Source organism: Camelus bactrianus, chromosome 4, assembly GCF_048773025.1.
Source record: "Camelus bactrianus isolate YW-2024 breed Bactrian camel chromosome 4, ASM4877302v1, whole genome shotgun sequence".
NCBI classification, from domain to species: Eukaryota; Metazoa; Chordata; class Mammalia; order Artiodactyla; family Camelidae; genus Camelus; species Camelus bactrianus.
In genome coordinates, this window is record NC_133542.1 from 88,944,247 (window position 1) to 88,957,894 (window position 13,648).

A 13,648-nucleotide genomic window follows, 5' to 3' on the forward strand; every position below is an offset into this window, starting at 1 on the left:
CAGTAATACAACCAACTTTTCCTTTCAGGAACCACATTTCATAAGCCCCACATTGCCCTAGTGCACACTGTGTAGAAACCCTCCTTTTCCCCACTGGCCAAGCCCTCAAATACAGGAGTAAACTGGTAACTCTGGCTGGACTGAGAGTTCCATCCCCTTGGCCACAGTAACTGGCTTAGAAATGTGCATGTGATCTCAACTAGACCAGTGAGAAGCTTCCTTAAAATTAAAAGATGAATGCTGAGACAGAGAGTCTCTCTCTGTTTCTCTGAGATGACAGCTGAAAGATGACACAGGCCTGGGGCTTCCAGGGGAAATACTGCTGCTACAAGGAAAGAGACTGTCCAAGAATGAAGTCAGCACACAGGAGGAGAGGGAGCTAAGAGACATAAGAGACAGAACTCTGAAAATGCCACTTGAGCCTTTGGATCCAATCATTTCTGAGGTTAGCTATCGCTAACAGAAGTTTGATCTGAATTTCTGTCACCTGCAACCAATAAAATCCTTGGTAATACAAACACAAAGCTATTAAACCTACTACCATGGGATTTCCCTGTGCAATAGTTATCTGAGTACCTTTCTATTCACTTCTCTGAGACCACAACCTCTTTTTGAGGACGGTTGGATCCTGTTTTATAATTCTTAATATGCCCTACAGCATCTAGCAAAGCGCCTTGCACTAAGCAGGTATCTATGGATGAGAAATGGATGGATGGATGGATGGATGGATAGATAAACAACACCTGGCGTTCCAAAGGCTCTTCAGGAAGTTGTATTAGGATTGACTTTTCCCTTTTTTTTCCAAAAAAAATTGAGATACATAACATTCCAATTAAGACACTGCAAACAAATATGTAACCCTACTGTTAACAACATGAGTTAAAATGAAAAAATAGTAACCAATGAGGGAGAGACATAGCATCTATAAGTCCCTTCTACCCAATTCAAAAAAAAAGAAAAGATGTCAGAATACACGATACACGGTAAGTGCTACAGCACCCATTTTTAGAAAATAAATTTTAGAAATAAGGCAAAATAAGCAAATGCTCTGAGGGAACAAAGTTACACCAAAGAGAAAGAAATTTAAAAGGATCCACATAAACCTTGTCCCTGTTACATAAAAAAGCAACACTCAAGACAGAAGGGCATCTTCTGCTCAAAGATCTCGGTTCTCCCTGATCCCCAGAGCCTGACACAATAGATGTGCAGGAAGGATGCATCCCTTTCTCTCCTGCTATCACACACAGAGGGAAACATTTTAAGACTCCAACTGAATGATCAAACAGCAATTTTCAACATCAAGAGTCTTTATGAAATGTTTCAAAATCATCACACTTTAGGAATATTTGTTCCTAAGATTTCCAATCCATTTTCAGCAAAAACCACAGTCACCTCCCTTTTCTAAATTATCTCCCATAAGAACTGTATTCAAGAGAGCCCCACATTTTAATGTTTTTTTTTTCTATGCAACTGGCAGAAAAAAAGGACAAATAATGTAGGCAAGGTTCCCTTTGGAGCCACAACCAGGATTCTAGAGAAGCCTGTTCATGCCTCACAGCTGAGCAGCATGGTGGTTGCCGCTGCTCCGCAATCACCCAAGAGTTCCTCAGCTCCTTGCCTGGATTACCCCTGCATCCTCCATGCTTGTGACAGCAGCCCAACACTCAGGAGGGACTTAATTAGCATCCGTGGCACAGAGCATTTATTTTAACGTTTCTCTTAGTTATTTATGCCCTTTATTTTATTGTTATTTCATTTTCATCAGATTTTTCATTTATAAACTCCCCAACTGTATTCAATAAAATGCATCTACTTACTGGGAAAGGGCCACAAGCTTAATTTGAAGCTTTTTTAGTGATCATGCCCAAGAAAAGAAGGAAAGGGGGATACATTTAGTCAGGGGTAAACTCATAATGTTTCACGAGATGAAAAAAAATCAGGAGCTAAGCAAAGTGTAACTGTTCTTGAATTTAAGACCAGACAACAGATTTTGCTGCAAACCATCAAAAAAATTATGTGAAATTATGAAAAATGGTCACTAAAGAATACTCTTTCACTGTGGAGGTAGGAATGCCCTAGATTAAGAATGAAATTTTCTCCTGCTCAAAATGGAAAAAACCAACAGAAGAGCCATATTAAAAAGTCAGCAAATGCCCCTCCAGATGCCAAGAACCTTCCATAAGTTACCAGCTGCAGAGATGCCCACAACGTAGCTGCAGGCTATAAAATGCTCATGAAATCTACCCCTTAAGGAACGCTCCTTGGATACCATTAAGTGAGGAATCATAGGGTTAGAATGGAAGTCAGTAAAGTTAATAACAAACGATTCACAGAGGAGATACCTCCGTGGCCAAGGATCATATGAAAAGCTGCTCACCCCTCAAGGAATCTGAAATGCAAATTAAAACAACGTGGACATACCATTCTTCTCCCACTAGCTGGACAAAATGTTTAAAGTCTGACAAAATAAAGCATTTCTAAGGATGGGAGGGGGCATATTTCTCTTACATTGGTTAAGGAAGTATAAACTGGCACAACTACTTTGAAGAGTAATTTGCCAGTATCCTGGAAAAGTATAAATCACACACTTTATAGAGTTCAACAATTCCATTTCTAAGGAGTTCACCTGAGAGAAATTCTCACACATGCACACAAGGAGTCATATACAAAAACATTCACTGTAATACAGTCAGAATCAAATGCTGGAAACAACTCTTGTTCATCAATTAAGAAACAGAACAAAATAAGGGATGTTAGATAAATAAGTTAGATTGAACCAGATTTTTATATTTGAACAGAAAGAAATCATCATGCCAAATGAGAAAAAAATAAGCAAAATCTTATACTGATCTGTACATATAATACAAAACAGTTTATGTGAAATTTTAAAAAGACACAGCAAACTATATCACATCACGTTCATGGTCAAGGATGCTTGTAAAGTATGAAAAGAAGATTCAAGGAAGGTCACCTTGGAAAAGGAGAATGGGTCTGGGATAAAGAAACTTAAACTTAAACTATTTTATTAAACTACTAAACTCTTTTCTTAAAAGGGAAAGGTCTGAATATAAGTAACTAAAGTTAGTGTTTCGTCATTATATGTATATATATTTTTTTTTAATTTTTTTAATGTGTGAAGAAGAAAAAAAGAAGGAGGGGAGGGAGGGGAGGAAGAAGAGAGGGAAAGAGAGAGGGAGAGACAGAGTTGGAAAAAGCCACAGGGGAAATGACTGTAGGGAAGCTGGAACCCAAGGCTTCTCATTTACGAGGTAACCAAATACACCTGGGCTCAGGTCTTTGGTTCCTTGGACCACTTAAAGGCAAGAGTCTAAAAGCCTTCTGCTCCCTGCCCTGGAGCCCCTGGACAAGAACAGAAGACTAAGGAGCATGCTGGGCTGCCCCCTACTGGTGACTTCCACGTGCCTCCACCAGGATCTTGGCGACATCAGGTCTTTTGAGCTCTACCATCTCATCACTGCCACTGATGAGAAAAGCAGCAGCTGCAGAGACCAACCCCGGGTTTGGAATGAGAGGGGAAGGGCCAGGCCAGGGCAGACAACTGAAAGATGATGCATCGACGGGCAACGCAGCAGGCTTTTGTCCCCCCACCCCCAGAAAACCATCTCTTGTCACTCCAGTCAAAGTGCTGTCAAACTGAGGGTTCTTTACTGAGTCGAGTTGTGCTTAATAAAACATATCTCAAGAAGGGTTTCACTCCCAATGAAGCAGTGGAAAGGCCCAGCATTTTGGTACTTTCTCTCCATGACAACCCGTAACTCCTTGGAGGCACGCCTACTGTTCTGGAAAGCTCAGGCCCCGGGGGTTTTAAGGCACAAGCCCTCCCCCAGAGCCCGTGCCCTAGCACTCATGTGAGTTCAGCCAAGCCTAAAAGCATCTGCCCCTCCACTCTGCAGATGCTGCCTTCCTTCTCTTTGAGGAAAGTCAGCTGCCTTTAAATAATGACAAAGAGACTTGGTGGACTGGGATTTTTTAAATCTGATACTTCTTAAGAATTTTTCTCCCTTACCTCCTTGGTTTCCTGGTCCCCCAGCCCACCCCTCCATCAGTGATCCGTGCAGAATCATTGTTGGCCTTCATCCGTGTTGTTTTGCCCAAATCCACCTTCCTCCTTCCCCAAATCCATAGAGAGGACCCTTGCTTGGACCTCACATTATGAGAGTTGTTTTTTATTGCTGTTTTTCACTTTCACTACATCCAAAGTCCACTATCAACTGCCCTAAGAGTTGGATCTCGTATTCAACAGACTTCTCAATGAACTCACCTAAAACTCTTCGGGGCCTCTACAATATCTGAGACACTGCTTGATTTATGGGCAACACCAAAAAGGCTTTTTCCAATCAGAACATTTTTATTCCATCAGTCGACAGGCATTTTTAAGCATTCATTTTGCTTCTTAACTTTAAAATTGAGAATTAGAGGGAATGGAGGTGTTCTTTGTATCTACCACTGTATTTTTCTACTTATCTATCTGACTCCCCTGCTGTACTGTTAACTCCTCAGACAGAGGAGTGTTATTCATCAAACTGCATGTCCACCTCCCAGCACAGAGCTGATGCTCATGGAACGCTGGCTGACTTAAAGCAATCAAGCTGTCCCAGGATCCTTCACCTGAAGTTTCTATTGTCCCACTGGAAAGACCAGATATATGTACACAATAAATACTAAATGAAAATTGTGATAATAGAAAATAACTCGATTTATCATGTAGAAAACAAGGAAACCACGAGGGCGCAGTAGAAGGAACCACAAGATATGACTGGACAGGTCAGTGAAAGCTTAAACGGAGGGGAGGCCTTGAAGAGTGACCAGAAAGTCAACAGATAAAGAATCTGAACATAAGCAAAGTCCACGCTATTTGCCGTTTTATTTTGTGTTGTCACCAAAGCTTCTCCAATCTCAATGTGACATCCAGGGCCTCTGATGTGACATTTTCTTGAGGGTAAAGAATTGTCTCTCTTTAGACTTTACAAAAAGCTCATAGGTGGCTTTTGGGGAGAAAAGAAGAAGTAATTTTAGGAAAAATTCACTGAAACATTTTCAAATTACAGGTTCCTAGAAAGGATATGCATCCCATTTTAAAATACTTCACATTGGCTTTAACAACCTATCAAATAATTCCTCCAGGAAATCTTTCCAAGTAACAAAGAGTGGTTTCTAAGGCATCTTTTCTTTCTGTGTATTAGCTTAACAGCAGTATTACTCAAAAGTAAGATTTCCCTTTACCTTAGACTTTATTACCTGAACTGTACTTTGGCAATATAGGAAAAACAAATGGAAACAGCTGTGAATATTCCTTCATGGTCACTCTTCAAAATGAAATAGCTCTCCAATACCTGGCCACCCCCACCTCCACCACCAAATAAATAATTAAGCTAATAAAAGTAGATCTAACTCAAATGCCACAAAAGATCGTGATACATATGCGCTCAGCTTACAGCCACAGGGTGAGGCATTTCAACTCTCATAGGATTCTCTCTGCCGTAAGATTTCCATCATAGAGAATAGAATAATAAAAAATTTGCCCTTGTTCCCTGAGTTTGCAACCAAGTAGCTTCAGTTTCTCTGCAAAAAGTTAATAAAGAGTTTTGAAAATCAATCCACGATGGGCCAAAGCATGACTCAAAATAGGAATCTCTCAATCTATCACTCCGTTCTTAAGAGAGCGCATACCACCCTGCCTGTGACAACATGAACACAGAGAACACCAAATAAGCGTGCTCAGAACCTGAATTCCAGCAGCCAGCCCACCAGCACAGGCTGTTTAGCATCAGCACTTCAATCTTTTTTTTTTTTTTTAAGACCACGGGCATAGAAGGAGCACCAGTAATTCCCTTTTATAGAGTGCTATGTGAGAGGCACCAAGGTACCCAGTTGTCTCCCTTAGCACAACAAAGCTACTAAGAGAGCGCTATGATTGTTTCCACCTTTTGGGAGAGGGACCTGAGGCCCAACCATGCCAGGTCACTTCCCCAGGGTCACAGAGTTGCCAAAACAGGATTGGAACTGAAATCCACCTGCCTCTGAATACTGAGCTCATAGCCACTGGACAACACCACTAGGACTGTGGACTTGTATATCCTGGACCTACAATAAGGAATAATTTCTAAAATTTCTGCAAAATAGATCTTCACAAATAATCATGGCCTGAAAAGAATAGTCAAAGAAAAGGAATGAAGACATTTTACAGGATGCTCTCATGTGTTATCTAGATAGAGCTAATAAGAGATAAATAGAGAATCTTCTCAGATTCTTACACAATGCCAAGAGAACAGCAGCTTCCTAGAATAGCCTCAATACCTTGGGAATTTAAGAATTCAAGTGCCTGTACAGAGGGTGTGGAGAAAAGGGAACCCTCCTACACTCTGGTGGGAAATGTAAATTGGTACAGCCACTATGGAAAACAGTGTGGAAGTTCCTTAAAAAACTAAAAATAGAGCTACCATATGATCCAGCAATCCCACTCTTGGGCATATATCAGAAAAGATGAAAGATCTAATTCAAAAAGATATATGCACCCCAATGTTCATAGCAGCACTATTTACAATAGCTAAGACATGGAAGCAACCTAAATGTTCATCAACAGATGACTGGATAAAGAAGGTGTGGGATACACACACACACACACACACACACACACGCACGCACGCACACGCAATGGAATACTACTCAGCCATAAAAAGAATGAAATAATGCCATTTGCAGTAACATGGATGGACCCAGAGATTTTCACACTAAGCAAAGTTAGTCAGACAAAGACAAATATTTTATCACTTATATGTGGAATCTAAAGAATAGCACAAGTGAACTTATTTGCAAAACAGAAACAGACTCACAAACAGAAAATAAATTTATGGTTACCAAAGGGGAAAGGTGGGGGAGGGACAAATTGGGAGTATAGGATTAACAGATGCACACTACCATATACTATAAGATAGATAAACAGCAAGGATTTACTGTATAGTATAGAGAACTATATTCTGTATCTTGTAATAAACTATGATGGAAAAGAATTTTTAAAAAATAATGTATATGTATGTATAACCGAATCACTTTGCTGTACACCTGAAACTAACACAATATTGTAAATCAACTATATGTCAATAAATAATACTAATTCATGTGCCTGGAAAACAGTAAGTGGTCTGGTGGAGGAATAAACACACTCCACTAGCTTCACCTCTTACCAGTTATGTGCCCTTGGGCAAGTCCAAATGGGGTCAGAACAGTACCTGCCTCAGGGAAGTTGCTGGAAAAATTAGAAAACCGCCCTAGCACAAATGAGGCCCTCAATTAATGCTACCTGTTAACACTGAGCAGAAGACTGGAGTTCAAGGGCTGACTTGGTCACTAGCTGGTGAGCTTAGTCTCAGCCCGCCTCCAGGCCCACAGCAAGCTAACACTGCCCGGGGGTTTGGGTCACAGTCCTGACTGACCTCGGCTGTTTCACTGGCCCATGGAAAGATTTTACTACACCTGACTTCATTCTTGCTTGTACTTTCCTCCGAGGGTCAATGCTCCAGTTCTTCTCCTACCCTAATATGTCATCTCTGTATCTAGAAATCCCTAAAACATCAGATAAAATGGCACAGAGACTGCAATACAAACACCTCCATTTTTTATTTCAAAGAAGTTACTGCTACCTGTTCCAGGACCTTTAGAAACTTCCTCTGCTGTTAAAAACTCACTATATCTGGCACAGACATAGCCAAGTATAATCTTATACTTTGTACAGTGGTGAAGATCAGCCCAAGAGGAGCAAGGGCAAGGGATGTGTTTTTCCTGACAAAAACTGTTTTCCTTCCCACTAACTTATTTAATATTTTCCTTTAGGTCTCAGATCTTTTGATTGATCAAAATAACCTGCCATCACAAACGGGAAGACAGTTAACTACACGTGCACCGTGACATGGTTTCACCATATTAGACGAAGAGCCTCAGGTCAGAAGTGGTCCTGATACCGAACTACCATCAAGAAGAAAGCTTAAGTTGTGTTTGAGCAAAAATGTTTATTTTGGACACATGTACTCTAACATCGGGTGATAGAAACCACCAGAAATATGAGTCAGCTCATGGGGTGACTCGGGGTATACTCTGCAGCTAATTTGTTCTGGCAGGCCCACAAGAGGCCAGCCCTCTCAAGAGTGGGGGCCCCCCCAGAACCTGAGGGGGCTTTTCCTCTGGCTGGGAAGCCGTCTGGTCACACCTGCTCCTCACAGCTTCTAGGCTAAAACCATCTCTGCAGTGCTCTGTGGGAGGACCTCCGCAGTCTCCATCAAGCATCTGTCCATGTTTGGAGGCAGTCAAAGCGCCACCTCCCCAGGCAAGCCTCGATCTGCCTGCTGGGACCTCTGCAGCTCATCTCATCTGCAGACGGGGTGGCTTCCACCTGGATGGGCACACAAGCCAGCCTGCTTGGTCTTTGTTAAAGGATGTCAGCCCCACCATCTGCTTGTCTGGCTTCTAGAGAGAATGAATCTGGCCTTCATCGGGAACAGAGATGACAACGTTCAAGGCTCTGGTCAGAGGGGACAACTTCAGATCATCTGCAGTCCAGTTTCAAGCAAAGCCTGGCTCAGCAAAGGGTGTGAGGGGATGGGCGATTAAGATCCCCCATTGTATCAGTTTTATAATCACAGCACTGGGAGATGAAATTCGTGGACCAGTTTAGCGTCCTTGCAGAATTGATGTTCTTGTCCCTTCTCCCTACTCTCACTGGCTTTCTCAGTAAGAAGAAAATGAAATCTACTTCTGCATTTTTCATAAAAGCTGTGAATTACATCACTCATATTCCCTGCAAAAGAAACTCTTTTCAGAACAGAGTGCCAGACAAAGCTGTGTTCCTGTGGAATTAGTAGGCATTCTCCTCCCTAATAATGAGCTTCTCTTTTCACTGCCAGGAAGTTAAGGACAAATGTTGTGTTCAGTTACAGCAACTATGTCAACCGTTAGAGTGACTTGGAGTTCTTGTCTCTTTTTTTATCCCTAATTTCTCCCTCTCATTTTTACCTTATTAACCTTATCGTGTAAAAATAACTACCATCAGTTATTCAAATACTGATGATAAACTGATTAACTGTGACGGTTCTTATATTTATTCAATACAAATTATGTGGCCATTACAATCAATATGCTTACGCTATGGAATTATCTTATAGCTGTTTTTAAGAAACGAGTTAGAAAATCATCTAATCCACAAATTTTTTGCGTTTCAAAGTGACTGTTTATAAAAAGTGACATCTTGCAATTCCAATCCAACACAAAATTATCTTTCCTTCAAAACGTCTTTTCCTCGTTTCCCATTATTTCAGGCCAATCGATGTTTCGTTTATGACTAGTGAAGGAAAACTTGCTATGATTAGCCGGGGCCCGAAGAATTCTAAGAAGCATCAAGTCAGCACAAATCACAGCAGAACACAGTTCTGAAAGCTCTTGGCCTCCATTCAGGCCAAATCATTCAATAGGAAGAAAATTGGGGGAACTAATATTTCTGCTCCAACTTCGGGATAGATCAAGCATGGCACAGAGAAAAATGAGCATTAGGCTTAATGTCAAGAAGAGAGTGACTCAAGTGGTAAAATTTTAGGATCTCTATGAAGGGCTGTTTTGATTTTGGCACAATTTCTCAGCCAACGTTTATAGGCTGTGGAAGTAAGGAGAGTGATAGAATGTGTGGAACACTTTCAATTTTATCTTCACTGGCTTCACTTCATGTGTTAACCTTTAGTCGCTTTTACAGAAGCTTAGAGATTATTTTCGTTGGAGTTACACTACCAAGATATTGGCGGAAAAGGATCCCAGTCCTAAGTGGTTGTGTAAGGCCACAATAAAGAGACGCTATTTTACAGAAAGGAAGTGTGATTGCATCTAAAAATCCTAAATAAATCTCTTACAAAAACTTTTAATTCAAGGAATAGATCATTGTTAGAAAAGATGTATATTTTGGAGGTAATCAAAGGAGTCAAATTCACAGAGACAAAAAGTAGAATGATGGTTGTGAGGAGCTAGGGGGAAGGGAATAGGGAGCTGCCATTTAATGAGTTCAGTGTTTCAGTTTTGCAGATAAAAGGGTTGTGGAGCAGGATGGTGATGTTTGTTGCACAAAAATGTGAACATACTTGGTTAAGATGGTAAATTCTGTTATGTATATTTTACCAGAATTTAAAAACAAAGAAAAAAGATATCTATTTTTGTAAAGGCCTTGAAATTATAGAGTGAGAAAGATAGTGAAAGAGAAAACAAGAGTACAAATTGACTGATAACCTCCAGAGTCCAGGGAAACTGCTGTAAACAACTTAATAAATAAAATGGGCCAGGACTATTGAAGAAAACAAAGTGGCAGAACAAAGATCATCACCTGAGTCACAGTGGCTAAATCTGACCCATGACTGCTCAACACACAAATGTCAATATCCCAATTGGTTGAGCACGCCAGGTCCCGCAAGATGAGAGAAATACACAAACAAGGGAAAGGGCACACAATGGTCCCAAGAGGAGAACCAATGCCCTCTTGCGTCTGTCCCCTTAACCTCAGAGCCTGTCCAGCGCCACGCTCAAGACCGATTCTTTTGCTTTTCCATCCTCCCCCAGCACTACAGAGCCTACTCTCCTTCAAAACACAGGACGTAACCTACACAGGACGTACAAAGGACAGCCATACAAAATAAAAACAAACTGTGGTGCTCTATGTGTTATGCACTAATACAGTTATTTTACAAGCACCAATTCATTTTAACCTCACAGAAACCCAATGAGAAAGGTTCTATTATTGTCCCTTTACTAAGACACAGAGGCTTTTATTACCTAGTCCCAAGTAGCAGGGACAGACCAACTTCAGAGTGGGGGATTTAACCCTCCAAGCCCTCCTGCCTCATAACCTGGATCATTCCTCCACACAAATGCCCAAGGAAAATGAAAAACTTAATCTGTTGATCCACCTATGCATGGCAATTGATAGACTGAGTGATGTTTCAATTCAGAAAAAAACATAATGAGAAGAGGAACTTCTTAAGCACAGTTTTCACAATCCCAGGATCCTCCTAGGGTGCCAGTAAAAAAAAAAAAAAAGTTATTCAGCCACAATGAGCTGATTTTTAAAATATTACATTCAGATCTAGAGCTTTCAGGGGCAATAATAAAATCTGTATGGGAAAGAGAAGAAGGTAGAAACTGGAAGCTACTGATGTTTGATGTTTAACAAGCTCCATGAACTTCTGGGGACAGATCCGTGCTTTGCTAGTCTGTCTGTGTCTGCGATACCACAAAGCTTGTTGTAACACAAGTCAGGAGGGGCATCCTGCACAGCTGTCTTTGGAAACATGGACCCCCATGCTTAAGAATTCCCCCAAAGTGGGGGGCACTACAATGGGAGGAGCAGTTGGGAGTGCCTGGAGTGCTCCCATGCATAAGCCCTGCACTTTCTCTATTCCAGAGCATCATTGCACCTCAAAACTACCAAGGCAGAGGCTCAGACAGCCTTGTCCCTAGTGCTCTTAGCACTGGCCAGTGGATCCAGGCATGTCAGAGGCCCTCACTCTGGTACTTCTCCGGCTGAGTTCCTCCATATGAGGCAAGGACTTTACAGAGGCAACAGGATGCTCCCCTGGAAATCACTCCTTCCCTTCTTGACCTAGGAGGATCTAAGCCTACTCCTGGGGCCTGGACAGGCTTTTTCTGTGGGTCTCTCATCCTGTTATAGATGTGCACACTTCTAGGCACAACTGTATGGGGGAAGGGGGGGGCGTTCCAAGGCTGCCATCTATAGCACTGTTGATGGAGTTCAAATGTGTAGGCTAGATTGTCCACACAGCTGAGAAAGAGAAAGGAGGTCGGGTGACTGATCTCACTGGAGACCTCTGCTGGTGTCCTTCAACAGGCCATATAAATGGTAGGAGCTGGCCTACGTCCGTTACCCAGGGCCCAGAAAACTACCTGGTGGGAGGACATATTCAAAATATGTTTGTTGATTAATTAATTGATTAAATGAATGAATGGATGGATCAATCCATCAATCAATACATAAACAGTCAATTCCTATCCTCTATTTCAGCCCTCCATGTAATAGATGACTTTGTCAACAGAAAGTCTATGGCACTCTGAACAGCACACGAACAGATATAAAATACAATGAAAGGAGGGCAATGACAGGGTAGATGCTAGGGTAGGCTGGGGTAAATACAAGACTCAATGGTGCCCTCAAGGCACCATTGTGGTGAGGAATTTAAGTCCCAGAGGGCCACATAAGCTTACCATGAGAGCCAATGTCTCAACCAAAAATGAGACTTTTCTCATAAGAGTTAAACATTATATGTTGGTTCCATCATGCCCATTCCTTTTTTAATTTCAATTTCACAATACACATGGAGTCTAAACTATTTTCTTTTGTATGTATATTCTGAACATACTGCACCGTGTAAACATAAATAAATGGATGTTATCTCAAGGGAGAATTATCTTTTTGGATTATTCAACACAATCTGTTCACCTATATACTTTGCCACTCTGTTTTTCAAAGCCTTCCAATCTCATATGTCTATCAGTTGTTTCATGATCAGTTTTGCAAACAACTGTCAAAACTTCTAAGGTGCCTGATAGTGTTAATTGTTATAAATATAAAGGAAGCCCCAAGAAACATTCATAGAATCAGCCCACTGCACCTTGATTGTAAAGGTACCAAAGTATGTGCATCTGATGGTTCACTAACTTGGACCTCACACACTGTCTGTTCATACTCCTGATGTCTGCAGTTCTTTGAGAAAAATGAACAGCCTCCACCATCCATACTACAAGAAGGATAAATCACATCTGAAATCTCACACCAGAATCGCTTTTTAAGTGAAGCACTATAAATGCAGTCACAGGGAAAACTGCAATTGATCCACAGGGATATCCATTATTAGCTATTACCCGACAGACAAGGCACAAATCTTTCTCACTAGACCCATTTGTTTGTTGGGGATCAGATATCCCTGGAATGATTCTTCTTCCCTGGATTTACCTTTGTTGTTGAGCTAGCCTGTTCTGCACCCATCTCTCTTCATCTGCTTAATTCGCCCTCCATCTCTCCTTCCCGTTGGACACGTAATCAGCCTGCCTCATCAAAGCTTTGCCTTTCTTCCTTGCCAGCTATGCTGTCTCTACAACGAGTTGATTTCATATTGTGCATGAACCAACACTGTGCTGTTGAATTCCATAGAGGTTATTTATTTAAATAACCATCTTAACCTGATGGCTTTCTGAAAGCTATGTCTAGAAATTTACACACTGACAGCCCAAAGAACAATGTGTAACTACTCTAATTTGGAACTCTAAGTAAGTGATATGTAGGGGAGGGGGATATGCATGGATATGTATCCTTGTGTATGTATATAATACACATGGAGGTCTAGGACACTGTGCTGGGGAAGAGCAATACACAAGATCCCCACGGTCCCTGCCCTTATGCATTTTGTATTCTACGGGAGTCTGCAGACAGGTACCCAGGTGTGCATTTATGATACTAAGTGACCTGGGGTGGGACTGGGTAACACTGGGTGTGGGGCTGTAAAAGCACATAGTGGTGACACACAGCCCAGAGGTAGAGAGGCAGAGGAAGTTAGCCAGGGGCAGAAGGCATGAAAATGGAGTTCTG

At 41.5% G+C, this 13,648-nt stretch overlaps 1 protein-coding gene across 5 annotated transcripts in view; it reads right to left on the reverse strand.

Annotated features, from left to right (window-relative positions):
- Positions 1-13,648, reverse strand: part of NTRK2 (neurotrophic receptor tyrosine kinase 2) — a 327,597-nt gene that overhangs the window by 297,706 nt on the left and 16,243 nt on the right. The gene's annotated exons all lie outside the window — the stretch shown is intronic.